Source organism: Terrapene carolina, unplaced genomic scaffold (genome assembly GCF_002925995.2).
Source record: "Terrapene carolina triunguis isolate 2854851 unplaced genomic scaffold, T_m_triunguis-2.0 Scaffold58, whole genome shotgun sequence".
NCBI classification, from domain to species: domain Eukaryota; kingdom Metazoa; phylum Chordata; order Testudines; family Emydidae; genus Terrapene; species Terrapene triunguis.
Genome location: NW_020664409.1, coordinates 36,629,780 through 36,645,744, shown reverse-complemented (window position 1 = coordinate 36,645,744; position 15,965 = coordinate 36,629,780). Strand labels below are relative to the sequence as shown.

The 15,965-nt window shown below is 43.6% G+C and overlaps 1 protein-coding gene across 7 annotated transcripts in view; it reads left to right on the top strand.

Moving 5' to 3' along the window:
* The window catches only part of ZNF521 (zinc finger protein 521), a 272,771-nt gene that overhangs the window by 127,517 nt on the left and 129,289 nt on the right, over nucleotides 1–15,965 (top strand). The window lies entirely within an intron of this gene.

The window sequence follows — 15,965 nt, the reverse complement described above, 5'->3', positions numbered from 1 at the left end:
AAAAAAAACCCAGGGACTGCAATACAAACTTAAATTAGTGGACTAGAACTTTCAGATTGGAAAGGCAGAGAACATTTTTGTCCATTTCAGTGCACAGATGTAGTCCGTTGTGGAACATACACACGATGGTTTGCTCAGATGAAAGCGAAGCTGTGGTTTTCCTTGCTGTCCTCCAGCATGGAGTGGTAGGGATAGGCTGTGTGGAGCTACTACCATGGAATTCTCCCAGGACTGCAGAGGATGGAGAGTCTGAGAAGAACCATAATCTCCTGGTGCATCTCCCTCTTCTTTTCCTGTTGGGACTCCTGGGCTTTTCTCCTCCCTGCTTTTTCCTTCTCTATGCCATCTGCCCTGTTGGCCCTCCAGGCCCTTTGTTCGCGGTCTGATGCAGCATGGGCTTGCAGGATCTTCCTGAACATGTTGTTCTCCTCAGGGTCTGACATTCTGCGGGTGTTGAGGGGTACCCCTCAAGGCCACAATGACTGCAGCTGCTGATAAAAAGAGACAGATGTATTAGTGGATTTACAGTCACAATAGAAAGGGAAAGTTAAGTTTCAAAGCTCCCTTCCCTTACTTCCATAAAATATTTTATTAAGACATGCTTATTCACATTACAGCTTTGGAGTGCCTCTGCATAACACTGCACTCCACCCTCTGCTATGGTGAGTCTGGCCTGCCAGGGGTAAGGCAGTGGGGGAAGGAATTTTGTTTTCATGAAATAATACAATTTTGTTCTTTATTCCAGGGATATGAGCATAGTGCAGTGGCACTCAGTATTGGCACTATTTGCCACAGGCAGTGGTGGCTTTAGCTGATATCTCACTCCAGAGGGTAACAAAGGCACAGAGAGCACCCCCAAGCTGCCCAGACCCATATGCCACTAACCTGTTTACTGGTGCCAGCCAAACTCATTGCAGTGTGTCCAGAGAAAGTATCCTACGGATGGCAGCCTTATTTCTTCCTCCGCGGTAGAAGTCTTTGGGAGAGGATTGCAGAGTAGCTCCATGAAACTTTCATTGAGATTTCCCCCCCGTAGGATACAAGGGACATTCCTATATACATAAACTGTTTCTCATGCCTCCTTTCTCCCTCACTTAACCAAACACGGGAATGAAGAACAGAGTGGTCACAGTTGTAGAGAATGGGGCATTGTGGGACAGCTGCTGGAGAACCATTAGGGTCAATACAGATCATGCAGTGTCTACACTCACACTGTGTTGACCTCAGTAAGCTGACCATGGCTCTCCGCCATTCGGGAAGGAGATTTTACTATGTTGTCATAATTGGGGCACTTACATCTGCAGGAGACAAATTTGAGTGTAGACACATGTACAAATAGGTCGACACAAGGTGACTTATGTCATCCTAACTTTGTAGTGTAGAGCAGGCCTCAGATCAGATCTACACTGGAAACTTTTGTTACTATAACAATGTTGGGTAAGGGAGGTGATTTTTTTTTACATTTCTCAACTGGCTAAAGCTGTAGCATAGGTACAGGTAAACTGGCAAAAAGTGTCCTTTTGCTCTTGGAGCATAATTAATTGAGGGAACTGCCAGAACCATCCCTTGGGTAGGGCGAATCAGAGCGACTGCCCTGGGCCCTGCGCTTTGGGGGCTCCCACGTAAAATCGGGACTGTCCCAACTTTTAGCCCTTTGTCCTGTGTCCTGACCGATGTACGATCGAGACGCCATTTGTCCCGATATTCAGGTGAGGTGGGAGGAGGGCGGGCGAGCGGGGTGAGGAGGCGAACGGGGAGGCAAGTGACAGGTGGGAGAGGGATGAGGAGGCAGGCAGGCGAATGGCAAGGAGGAGAGCGGCGGGCGGACGGGGGTGGGGGGCGCTGGATGGACAGCGAGGAGACTAACGGGGAGGCGAGTGACCGGCAGGAGGGGGGGTGAGGAGGCAGGCGGACAGCGAGGAGGAGAGCGGTGGGCGGGTGAGGAAGCAAGCAGTGGGCGGGCGTGCTGGGCGGACAGCAAGAAGACTAGCAGGGAGGCTTTGTCCTGCCCCCCCCCCCCTCCCCGAACGGCCTGGGGAACTGATATAAACTGTACTGGCGAAAGTATCTTTTGCCAGTATAAACTGTGTCTGTACTAGGAGGGTTTGCCGGTACAGCTATACAGGTATACTGGCAACGATTTTCTAGTGTAGAATAAGCCTAAGGACTTATTTACTGGCATAATGATACCAATATAATTATACTCCTTTTGGTTTAATTCCCTGGATGTCACTCTTCTGAAATAAGTTATCCTGGCAAAAGGATTTTTTTGCTGGTATGACTGTCTCTACATTAAGCATTTTGCCAGCATAGCTATGTCAGTTAAGCATAGACGCGAATCCTGCAAACAGATCAGCATGAGCATGTCTTTGTATCCATACGGAATCCAACTGACCTTCACCAGTGCAGTTCTAATTGCATGCTTGGGATCTAAGGGATGCATTCCTATCATTGATGTTTCAGATTCTTATATACAATGTATTTGTGATGTATTTTTTTGTACATTAATATTAGTATTGCATTTTTTTAGTGTAAGTTCTGTTCAGTAAGACTTTGTTACAATTGTAGGATAATGTCCAGAATCTGCTCGAATCGATAAAAATCCAGATTAAAATGTATGGGTAAGGCCAGGAGAGGTTAAAGGGCCACTTTCAGAAGAATGTTATAAAGGAGAGTTAGTGTTATTTTTTTTTTTTCAAAGGCAACTGTTTGCATGGGGTCAGAGGAAAGTGTTATTGGTTTTGAAATAAATAAAGGTATTACTGGTGTATAACATTTTAAAGAGCCTTAAATTTTGCTTTTGTGTCTAGGTCCTGAGGGCTGTTACAAAATTTGTGATAGAAAGTAGTGGCAAAAGATTATTCTCCTGTGAATACGTGTGAACTGTTAGTTTTATTGGGCTGCAACTGTTGCTGATTGTGGGTGGAGAGAGCGGTGGCTTTATTGAATGGCTGCCTCAAAGCGCCTCGTAGTTTAAAAGAAACAAACACAAACAAAAAAAGTGACTGAAAAAGTGGAACCTTTTTACTCCATATATCGGTTTCCTGCATATCTCAGATCTACCATATAGATCGTACTTTGCTGCCACATGCATCATCAACAAAATTATCAACTGAATTCTGATTACAAAATCTTTATTACTGATGTCAGCTGGCCTAGTCTTGAGTGATTCTAAGTATTACAACTCTTATTGACTTGTCAGCAACTCCCACTGACTCAGGAAACTCCCTGAGTGGCAACACCCTTCAAGATCAGGACCAGTGTAAGGAGGCAGAAAGGCAGGCAGGGATCTGGAAGAAGATGTTAATAGTAGGCATAACAGACTTCTGATTATTAAACAGTGCTCAGGATTTATTAGTTTTAGTAATCAAAGTCCCATATGATGCTTCCCACCCACCCCCACCCCCGCCCCGGCAGGATCAAGCCTAGTGTAGGGAGGCAGACAGAGCATATTTGTTTTTCAGATCCCAGATTGAGTTTGCAGTGCTGGAAGTTAGGGAAATCATATTTGTACTTGTAAACTATGCAAATCTAAAATGAAGTAATTGAGAGAGAATAAATATAGAATCCCATGATGTCATTTTTAGAGTCACTCTTCTGACAAGAGCTACACTTTAATATTGAGTGTTCAAAGGTCTGGAGATCTGAGGGATTAGGGACCTTGAAAGGAAGATGCTGTGATTTTAAAATGTTGCAAGATGTGGTACTTTCTGCATGAGGTCACATGACCTTGCGAGCCATCTAGCTTCACTAAATGACAGGAGGAGGACAGGTTTGCAGATGAGACATTAAGAGAGATGATTATACAAAGAGTTCAAGGATCTAGAGTGCAAAGGGCAAAAGACAGTACAGCAAATGGTAGCAAAGATTCTTTAGGCATAATAGCAAAGGTAGGCCTTGTTCAAGGGACCCGTCACACTTGTGTGAGAATGTTATATGCAATATGTTATATACTTTGCTTGGCACAGGTAAAAGTGTGATACCATGCCAGTTATTACAATCACTGAGAGTTCCTGTCTTTGGTGTCTTCACTATAACTAGGGGCCAGGATAGATGCTGCTAATTTAGGATTTACCTTGAACAATTCTGCATTCAAGTTATCCTTGCCAGGAGCCTTCCCATTTTTTAAGGATCTGATGGCTTGAATGATCTCTTCCTTAGTTGGGGTATCTGTGTTGATATCTAGATCTTCTTCTGCCTCCTGGATGTTCGCTTCTTTGGTGGCTCCATGTTCAGCAATTCTTTGAAATGCTCTGTCCAGCGCATTTCTTGATCTTTTTCAGTTGTTAGTAGGTGTCCTTGTTTGTTCCTGATGAGAATGTTTGTTGGTGTCTGCCATTTATCACTGATAAGCCGTGTCATTTTGTAGACGGTTCCTTGTTCACCACGAGCAGCTGCATCCTCTGCTTGTGTTGCCAGATTATCAATATAATGCCATTTGTCCAGTCTCACAAGGCATTTGACCTCCCAGTGTGCCTTGCTATACTGCTCCTGGTATCTGTCCTTTAGCTTCTGGGATTTTATGTCTAAAACTTTTTTCTTCAGGGCTCGTCTGGTTTCTATGGCTTGTGCTGCCTGTAATCCACTCCTTCCTTCTCTTCTGCCTGTAGCCTAGACAGGCTTCACTGCTCTTGTTTATAAATTGCTGTTACTTTGTCCCACTTCTTGTTGATCTCCTCATCTGCATTCCCCTCCTCTTCATCAAGGTCTGCAAGTGCTTGAAACCTGTTCTTTAGCTGCAGAATGAAAGCTTTCTATATTTCAGGAGACTTTAGCTTGTCAATATCATAATGTCTATGTTCCTTGTTTGGTGGACCCACACTTCTCAGTTTTAGCTTGATGTAGGCTGTCACAAGGTGGTGATCGCTGCCAACATCTGCACCCTTTCTCACTTTCACATCTGTCAGTGAGCGTCACCATTTGCCTTTGATCATGATATATCAATCTGGTTCTTATCTCTGCCATTTGGCACTTTTATCTGTGCCAAACAAAGTATTGTGTAAGATCATAGTCCAGCGTATATCAGAGGCAGTTGATAGTGTTCTCAGAAAAGAGCCAGCTGGTTTTCAGAAAGGGCGTGGATGCACAGACAGGATCTTCATTCTATGAAACATAATAGAAGAGTGCTTAGAATGGCAACGGCAACTCCACATAAATTTCATAGACTTTGAGAAGGCTTTTGATAGCATTCACAGGACCAGCCTATGGCGCATTCTGTGGGCATATGGAATTCCTTTCCGTATAATCAATGTCATCAGATGCTTCTGTTTCGACTTTACATGCAGTGTTGATCACAGTGAGCTCAGTTTTGAAGTCAAAACAGGAGTACATCAGGGGTGTGTCAGGTCTGCAATCCTCTTCAACATTGCCGTCGACTGGGTAATGCGGCGTTCAACAGAAGACACGCCAAGAGGCATTAAATGGACACTCTTCTCATCCCTTGAAGACCTGGGCTTTGCAGATGATGTCGCTCTCCTATCACATACCCAACACCATAGACAAGAAAAAACAACTCGACTCAATGCATTCAGCCAGCAAGTTGGACTGAAAATCAACCGCAATAAGACAGATATCATTACCTTTAATATTGCCTCACCATCACCAGTACAGATAGAGGATTATGTTCTCACCAATGTAGAAACATTCACATACTTGGGCAGCACCATCAGCCGGGATGGTGGAACAAGCCAGGACATCCGGAACAAAATCAATAAAGCCAAGAACACCTTCAGGAGCTTAAATACAGCCTGGAAATCATCAAAATACACCACCAAAACCAAACTCAAGATTTATCAGAGCTGCGTACTTTCAACACTACTTTATAGTGCAGAATGCTGGGGAATGAGAAAGTATGACATGTCTAAACTGTCTTCATTCCATACAACCTGCCTCAGAAAAATCCTCTGTATCTTTTGGCCCAGAACAATCTCAAACCAAGATCTATTGACACAGTGCAACCAAGAGGATCTGAGCACCATCATTGCCAGGAGGCGTTGGAGATGGATCAGTCATGTGCTTCGGATGGAAACTGATTCCATCACCAGAGTAGCAATAACATGGACATCTGAAGGAAAGCAAAAACGAGGCTGCCTGAAAACAACATGGCAAAGAGCTGTGGAAGCTGAGCTGAAAAACCTGGGGCACAGCTGAGGAACCATTGAAAGACTTGCCAGAAACAGACAGGAGTGGAGGAGCTTCGTCATTGCCCTAAACGCCAGAGGCGAAATAGGAACATGATGATGATGAATATGTTCTATAGCTACAAGTAGCTACAAAGAAAGAAGTTAGGAAAATATTATTTTTCAGCTTGTTTACTTTGTAGATTTGACAGCTATTTATCTATAGTCATTTTCACTGTTTTCCCTGTATAGTTAAGACCCTAATAAACATCAAAAGGAAAACTGAAAAAATTCTTATAAAATAATTAATCTTTTTTAAAACAATCAGAATATGCTAATTAAAGGGTACTTTATTAGCAACTGGAGTATTTAGAAATTAGTCCGTATAAAAAATGCAAGTTGACAGTGCCCCTATGAGCAAGATAAATGGCTAACTATTCAGTGAAGCTGTCTAACATATGCTTAGTTCTCTGAGAGCTTAAGCATTCAGGAAGACAGAAAATAAATCCTCAGTTATGGCACTTGTCAAAAATAATCTGATCTGTGATGAAGAATGAGGTAAGTGGATAAATATGCTTTTTCAGAGCAGGGGCCAGGTTTCTTTATGTGTCTTGTGCAGCTCCAAGCACACTGGTAATAATAAAAACAATACAATGAAAAGTCAGGTGATGTCGTTCCAGGATTTGGTACTTGCAAATGGGTATAATGTTGTGTGCAGACCTAGGTCGTATGGTTTGTTGTCTGTGGGTATGTCTGCACTGCAGTAAAACACCCAGGGCTGACCTATGTCAGCTGCAAGGTTCGAGCTGCAGGGCTATAACATTGCTGTGTAGACTTTTGGGCTTGAGCCAGATGTTTGGGTCACAGGGCTCGGGCTCCAGCCCGAGCCCGAACATCTACATTGCAGTTTTATAGCCTTGTAGCTTCTACCTCATGAGCCTGAAGGCTTGTCTACACTTACAGCCTTGCAGCGGTGCCTCTGTAGCGCATAGTGAAGACGCTACCTATGCCGATGGGAGAGCTTCACCCTTTGTTGGAGGAAGAGGACTAAAAGTCAATTGAGCAGGACTGAGCGGGTTGGGCTAGTCGCTTAGCAGCAAAGACTGCAGGCCAGTGTTGGATGAACAAGTACATGGAAAAAGTCATTGTAGGTAAGAGGGAAGCATACAGGTTTATGAAGTAAAGAATATTGCTTGCAGGAGAGAACTAAAAAGTATATAGGTTAAACTAAGGAAGGCTGCATACTCCTACACAAACAATGGAGGATAAAAGCAAGGTTGCATTAGAAGTTGCAAGGTACTTTTTGGATGCTGTATATAGGGACAAAGGTTCAGTGGAAGGAGATACTAGTGGGGCTAAAACTGATATGGAGGATCAAAGAAACAGATATTGATAAACTGGGTTCTATCTTTTAGTACTCCCAATGTGAAGACACGGAACAGATGTCATAAATAGATACCCCTTTCCCAAAGAAAGAAGAAACTGTGAAATGGAAGTGGCCAAAGATAAAAGGAAACATTAAGCAGATATATTTGCAGTCTCTTTTTGGAAATAGAAGAGGTTTCAATGGACTAGGGAAACACTACTGCTAACAGACATTTAACAGGGGATGTAAGGATTATGCAGGAAATTACAGGTTTGTAAGCTTGATTTAAACAGCAAGGGAAGATGCTAGAAAGCCTAATCAAATACATAATAGAGGAACACCTAGAAACTTTGGATTTAATGAAGGATAGAGGGCACAGATTCACAAAAGAGGGATCATGTCTAAAAATTTTGATGGACTATTTTGATGAAGTAACCACAAGCACTGATAGAAGAAGCCATGAACATAATTTACCTGGATTTTAGAAAAGCTTTTCAAACTGTACAGCACAAAAGACTAATCTGTGGGATGAATAAGTATGGCATAGGGAGAGCTACTTTATTTGATTTTTAAAAAACCCTAACTTGGATACAGAAAGGATAGGAGACTTGTGAATTGAAGCAGTTTAGGTTGGAGGAATGTGAATAATGGAATGCCGTAAGGATCATTTGGGCTGATTTTGTTGAATTTATGCAGCATATCGATAGCATGGAAGAAAGAACAAGTAGTAAGGTGATGAAATTTACTGAAAATACAAAACTGAGGGAATGTCAGTACAAAAAAGGCAGGTGATAAAACTCTGAATGACTTGACAAGGAGGTGGAGCATTGGCAAATAAGTAAGCATATGCAGTTCATTTTAGCGTAGAGTAATGAGGCAAGGCAACAGAAAAGAAAAAAAAAGAGCTGCATAACCCAGATAGTCATACAACTTAGAACACTACACAGATGGATGTGAATAACGCTGTAAATCTTCAAATGTAGTATTTATTAGCTGTTTTGTTTTTAAAAGAAAGTAAAATTCTTGGACACGTAGAAATATGGAGTATTTCTGGTACTGACCAGAGGGAAACTGACTCTCCTGATGCTGGTGAAGACGTCCTCGCTCTGGCACCATTTCCTGGACCCTCGGCACCAGCTGGCAGAACCCTCCATGGTCTCCCCAAGCTGACTCATCCTTGGAGACAGAGGCGGAGTCCTGCACCCAAACAAGGGGCTGTTACCAGTATCCATCCTACATCCCACCAGATCCCAGTGCAGGTGCCCCTCGGGTCCCTGGCCCAGAGGACAGCGGCATATGTAGGTTGAATGGCTGTTTTGGAATCCGTGGGGTTTTCCCCCGGTATGAGGACAGCCTTCTAGCTGTTTGTACTCAGTTTGTCCGAGAGAAGAGCAGCTCCGCCACACCATCTGCCACCCGACCTGGACTCAGTACGGAGCCTGGTACCAACACTCAGGACTTCGGCCTGCATGATATGATTGATGTAGAAGTTAGAGGAGGAAGGCCCCCTGCCAGTGAAGGTTTTATCCTCATCCTCCCCAGACAAAGTTGTGTCGGGACCACACAGCTCAGCGCCGCAGGATGACTTCAGAGTTCACCAAGAGCTATAGAAAATGGTGCTTCTAAGCTAGGGCTAGAGGTGAAGGTGCTTAAAGAGTCCCCCCAGAGCCTGACTGCTATCTTGGCAGCAGCAAAGGTGGCCCTATCCCTCAATGAGGCTATTACGGGTCCAGTCAGGTCCCTATATGGACCCCTTCTTCGCTGCCTGCCACAGAGCAGAGAAGATGTACTATGTTCCCGCCAAGCAGTGTGAATATCTATATTTCCACCCCCCCCCCCTGTGATCATAGCGGCTAACGAAAGAGACAGACAAGGGCTGCAAGCCAAAGCACTCAAAGAAGCTGAACCTGTTTGGTAGAAAGATTTATTCTATTGATGGGTTACAGCTTCACATCTCCAATCAGCAGGCCTTGCTTGGGAGATTTAACTATAATGTCTGGGACTTCATGTTGAAGTTTAAGGATTCGCTGCCCCAGGAGTTCTCTGCTCTGATGGAGGAAGGGAAGACCATAGCCAGGGCCTCCCTCCAGGCTGTGGTCCTAAGAAGGTGCTCCTGGCTCCAATCTTCAGGGCTGCCACTGGAGGTTTAGCAAGCCATTCAGGATCTTCTGTTTGAGGAAACCTCCTTCTTCTCTGAATAGACAGATGCAAAACTCCATGGCCTGAAAGATTCCAAGGCCACCCTTAGATCCCTGGGCCTCTATTCCCTGGCACCTTCGAGGAAGCATTTCAGACCTCAACAACTAGTCTACTTCTTGGCTTCGCCACATCACTAAGACCTGTTTAAGAAATAGAGCTGAGGTTATAAATGCAGGCAACCACCCCCTTCCACCTCAGCCTCATAACCGGGATCACACAGATATCCAGGAGGCCCCAAGCAGAGCTTTTGAAGAAGCACCCAGGGGCATTATATCAGTTCCCATACCGGATCCTGCCCCAGCTTTGTTTTCAGACCAACTCTCCTACTTCAGCCCAGCATGGTCCCTCATCACCTCAGACCTTTGGGTGCTGAGTACGGTGTACGAAAGTTACATCCTTCAGTTTTCTTCCAGCCCTCTCTCCCATACCCATCCCCGTTCAGGGACCCTTCTCACGAGCAAGCCTTCCTGCGGGTAGGGACTGTGGGGGAAATGCCTCAGAATTTAAGAGGGAAAGGGTTTTATTCTCGCCATTTCCTAATCCTGAAGGCCAAAGGGGGTCTGCAACCCATCCTATGTCTTCATTGCCTCAACAGTTATCTCAAGAAGCTGAGGTTCTGCATGATCTCCCTGGCCTCCATTATTCCCTGGATCCAAGAGACTGGTATGCCACCTTGGACTTGAAGGACACCTAGTTCCACATCTCCATCTTCCATGGCCACGGAAGGTTCCTCAGGTTCATCACAAACCAGACCCACTGCCACTTCACCATCCTCCCCTTTGGCCTGTTGGCAGCCCCTCAGGTTTTCAGAAAATGCGTGGTGGTGGTGGTGGCGGCGGCGGCCTTCCTCAGAAGGTGAGACATTCAAGTATACCCTTACCTCAATGACTGGCTGATTAGGGGCCAGTCCGAGGCCCAGGTGAAAGCCAGCATCAATCTACCTTCTATGCCCTGGGCCTATTGATAAATGAGCAAAAGTCATCTCTCACCCCCATCCAGAGGATAGAATTTATTGGTGCTCAGTTCCACCGACACCAAAGCCTTCCTCCCAGAAGCTCACTTTCAGACAATGTTGGCTATGATATCCAAGGTCAAGGGCCCACCCAGGCACAAGAGCCCAAATTTCCCTCAAACTTTTAGGTCACATGGCTGCATGCACTTATGTGGTACAGCACGCAAGACTGCACCTCAGACCCCTACAAGCTTGGCTGGTCTCAGTGTACTCACTGAGCCATTACCACTTGGACTCAGTGCTTACAGTTCCCGCCCTGGTCCTCGTCTCCCTTGACTGGTGAAGGGGTCCCTGATCAGTGGGTGCAGGTGTTCCCTTTGTCACCCCCCCAACCATCAGTACCCCTAATTTTGGACATGTCCAATCTAGATTGGGGGGCTCATCTCCAGTACCTCAAGACTCAGGGCCTGTGGTCCCAAGAAGAGCTCCCCTTGCACATAAACGTCAGAGAGCTCAGAGCATTCCAGGCGTTCCTATCCCAGATCAAGGGCAAAGTCGTACAAGTGCTCATGGACAACACAGCAGCCATGTTTTCGATCAACAGACAGGGAGGAATGTGCTCGTCTACCCTGCATAAAGAGGCCATTTGCCTGTGGGACTTCTATGTGAAACACTCCATCCACCTCGAAGCTTCCCACCTTCTGGGAGCCCGGAACACTCTGGCAGATCACCTCAGCAGGTCTTTCTCTTCTTACCACAAGTAACCAAATTCATCTTCCAGAGGTGGGGGTTTCCCCATGTAGACCTTTCACAACCAAGCAGAACAGGAAATGTCAACAGTTTTTCTCACTGCGCGGTCATAGCCTGGGCTCCCTCTCAGATGCCTTCCTACTCCCTTGGACAAAGCTCCTGTTCTATGCATTTCCCCCTGTTCTTTTGGTACACAAGGTCCTTCTGAAAGTCAAGTGAGACAAAACAAGGGTTATTCTTATAGCCCCTGCATGGCTGCACCAACACCGGTTCAGCACGCTATTAGATCTATCAGTAGCACCCATGCTGCTGCTCATGCCCCTCCCAGTCCTGATCTCACTAGATCATGACCGTTTACTCCACCTGAACCCTCAAGGCCCTCCACTTGACCATGTGGAAGCTGCATGGTGGAATCCGGTGGAGCTGGCCTGTTCAGACCCATCTACAAGAGGACTTATCTAGCCACATGGAAGCGTTTCTCGGTGTGGTCTTCCCAACAAGGCCTCTCACCAACTCGGTCACCTCTCCAGTCCATGCTGGAATACCTACTCCATCCGAAACAATAGGGTCTAGCCATTTCATCAATCAAAGTGCATTTAGCAGCAAAATCAGCCTTCCACCCTCTGGTGGATCAGTCTTCTCACATTAAATGTCCATTCACTTCCTCAAGGATCTAAAGAGGCTTTACCATCAAATTTGTGAACCTATCCCTCTGTGGTCCTGTTGAGACTCATGGGCCCTCCTTTTGAGCTGTTGGCATCACGGCCTCTGTTGTATCTCTCCTGGAAGGTCAGCTTCCTGCTAGACATTACCTCAGCCAGAAAAGTCTCAAAAATTAGGGCCTATACATGAGAATTGCTGTATATGGTGTTCTTTGTAAGAACAGGTTCAGTTGTGCCCCCACCCAGCATTCCTCCCAAAGCTGGTCTCATAGTTTCATAGTAATCAGGCTATTTTCCTGCCAGTTTTCTTCCCCAGACCTCACAAGAATACAGAGGAGCATCATCTTCATGTGCTGGATTTTAGATGTGCCCTGGTCTTCTACATTGAGAGAAACCAAACCGTTCCCTAAAGCCACACAGCTCTTTGTGGCATTAGCAGATAGGATGAAAGGCCTACCGGTTTCAGCACAGAGAATTTCATCCTGGATCATTTCCTGCATTCATATGTGCTATGATCAAGCGGGTACTCTTCCTCCTGCTATCTTGACAGCACATTCAACAAAAGCTCAGGCTTCATCATCAGCGTTTCTGGCCCAGGTCTCCTCCCACTATGCCATCACCTAGCAGACCAGCATGATGCCAAGTTTGGCAGAGCAGTGTTGCAATTCACATGTTCATGAACTCCAATCCCACCTCCTCCGGTACCGCTTGGGAGCCATCTAACATTGAATTGACATGAGCAAGTATTTTCCATGTACCTAAAATTACTTGTGCATCAGATTCAAATTCAGCATGTGGAGATGCTGCCAAATCTGCTAGGCCCTGGACTGGGGTCTTTGACAGGAAGGTATTTTATTGAAGGGTTGTAAAGATCTTTTGAAAGACAGTTGTGCCAGTTCAGTAGGAAGGTGGAGCCAGAACCACGTTAAAAATTAGAATGAGGAGGTTCATGACCTGAACTTAAACTATCTAAGCCCTTGTCTATAACAGGGTTCAAAAAAGAACTTGATAAGTTCATGGAGGATAGGTCCATCAATAGCTATTAGCAAGGATGGACAGGGATGGTGTCCCTAGCCTGTTTACCAGAAGCTGGGAATGGGTGACAGGGGACTGATCATTTGGTGATTACCTGTTCTGTTCATTCCTTCTGGGGCACCTGGCACTGGCCACTGTCAGAAGACCGGATACTGGGCTAGATGGACGTTTGATCTGACCCAGTATGGCCGTTCTTATGTTCTTACCCTGCACTCTCACCCTGATGCAACATGTCTCGTTGTCCCCAGTTGTGGAATGAATTGCAACCTGGCACAGTTTAGAGCAACCTTAAGGCTGCTGTAGTTGGTCCAGGTACTGAACTGGCCCCATCAAGGTCGGGATGTGGAAAGGTGATATGAAGCTACTTTTGTTCCCCACCCTTCACCCATGCCCAGCACTACTTTAGTTCTGCTTAGGATTCAGACTGCTATTTGTCATTGGCTCATTGCATTTCTGAAGCCTAAAAAAAAGAATTACTTACATCTCTTCTGTATTTTGGTAACAAGATTTTTAACTCTAGTGTTCAATAGCTTTGTCTGAATTATATTTGTGTTGCAGCATTGTGGTTTAATATGCTTTTCATGAGGCTTACATGTAAAACCAAACAACTCTCTCACCAACTTGTTGACTTTTTAGGATGGGATGTTCAAAAACACTCAATATTGACCTAACCCTTCATCTTCCTAAAAGTCAATGGGAGTTTTACCATAGCTCTTTTAACAATCCTACCCCGAAAGTTCACATTTTTTTTTTTAAATGTTGTATTTTTAAAGAATGAAGTCAGGTTAGAACTGAGAAATGAATATTTATTAATAGAAACAAATTTTTCTTTGTAAGTGGCTCATATTTGAAAGGCCAATGAACACCTTAACAAAAAATTAATTAAAATCTAGAATGTGAAAAAAGCAACAGAAAAGGCAGGAATTAACTTGCATTAAAAATCAGTCATAAAAAGAGATCAACTGAAAAAGTTGTATTCTTGATAGCTACACCATGTCAGTGTCAGCAAACAAATAAGAAAAACTCCCTCTTAACTCTCAAATGTCAAAAGTTTAAAAAAAAGTTGTTAGAAGAAGTCTGTTTTAATAAATAAATTAATATTTACTCAAGAATACATAAAAGCCATTGTAGGGTCAAAATGATGGTGATTTCTTTCTGCTTTTCCCTATTATATCTACTTCATTCTAAATAGAGAGAGTCAGAAAATGGAAGGGAAAAATGCTCAGAATATTTTTTTCTTTATTTAAGCAAAATTTAATTTCAGCTAATTTTTTCCAACCGGATCTAATAAGAAATTACTAAATATCAATAAATGTATGTTGGCTTTTTCCAGTGTTTGGAGGGAGGAATGAAAATCTTTCTGTCTGTCTGTCCAGACTTAGCCATGCCACCTTGCAAATGTCTAGAAGGGACCCAAGAGACTCATATGGGTTTTTCGGTTACAACCTGTTCCTACATCCATTTAAGTCTATGACAGTTTTGCCATATTGACTACAATGGGAACAGGATTGGTCCCTTTGCAGTGAAAAGTGATTGTTTAGAAATATAAAAAGTATGGAAATAAGTATGTGATGTTTGTTCAGCACATTGTGAAAATGACTGTTTTTGATCTCTTAAAATCTAAGCTCATTGATACACAAGTTTAGACACGTCTAGATAAGTATATGCTGAGTTAATAAAAGTTGATGGTAACATTTTAGAAGCTGCTCCAAGACTAAAAAGAACCAATGTTTGATCTAGCAACAATGACAAAAGCATTCTTTTCTTTGTGATAAAAGAAAACATCTATGTGGATCTGCAAACATGTCAAATCAGTTTGAAGAGGCTAGTAAGTGCTGGTATATTATTTTTTTGTTGTCAAGTGATTTTATTCTTTATCATTAGACTTCAAAGAAGAAAGAAAGTGTGTTCTGTTATCATATTCATCAGTCGTAATTTTTGTAGACGATTCTTGACACACACTATGTTTTACTGCGCTAACGAGAAAAGACCAGCCATTAAGTTTATGTGTCTTGGCTTTTCAACAAAGTCACATATCAGAAATAATGCAAGGGGAATGCTAATAAACAATATATAATGTTGGCCAACTGGGAGTAAGAAATATTTTCTAACTAGTTCTAAAGGGAAACAATGTTTTTTTTTAAAAAGAGTGATTGTTGTTTACGCAATATATGTTGTTCTGTATGTCACCATCAAAAGCCTCTTGTAAAGAGCTCAGCACAATAAATCTTGATCCTGATTGTCATTATTTAAAGGTCTCTGCTAGATTTAGATGTACTATGGCGTGTTCACACTTACCTACATATAATAGTAAGATTTTGGATGGCATCTGTTCAAAATGCATTTCTGCAGATGATTTCCGTGTCACTACATATAGTCATAAAATAGGAAAAATAATTGGAACATCTTAAACAGCAGACCTTTCAGATTTTATTTGTAAAATTGAATGAAAACCAGACTTGTTCTCCAAGTATATGGTGATTTCATTTCTCCATGCAAGGCCTTGACTTGGTTAAATAGCATGAAATTTTCACTTTGGTTCAAATGAAAAACAGCCAAGAGATCTGTAGTTGTTTCCATTGAAAACCACCACAGCACATTTTGTTACTGTCATTAAGAAAATTAAAATAGTCACCGATGGCCTCAGCTTATTTTTGAAACAGTCTGATATATTGTTCTCACAGGGATATCTTTACAAATCTTTTGTTTTTCAGGACTGACTTTGATCATCCAAGTAGTGTTCCATTTAATATGGAAAGGAAGGCATTTGTTCAACCCCTTTGCATTGCTTCTAGAGGGCTTTGGGTTGGAAAGACACAAACAGAAACATGAGTATATGTCTGTCTACACTGCTGCTGGAAGTGAGCCTCCCAGCCTGTGTA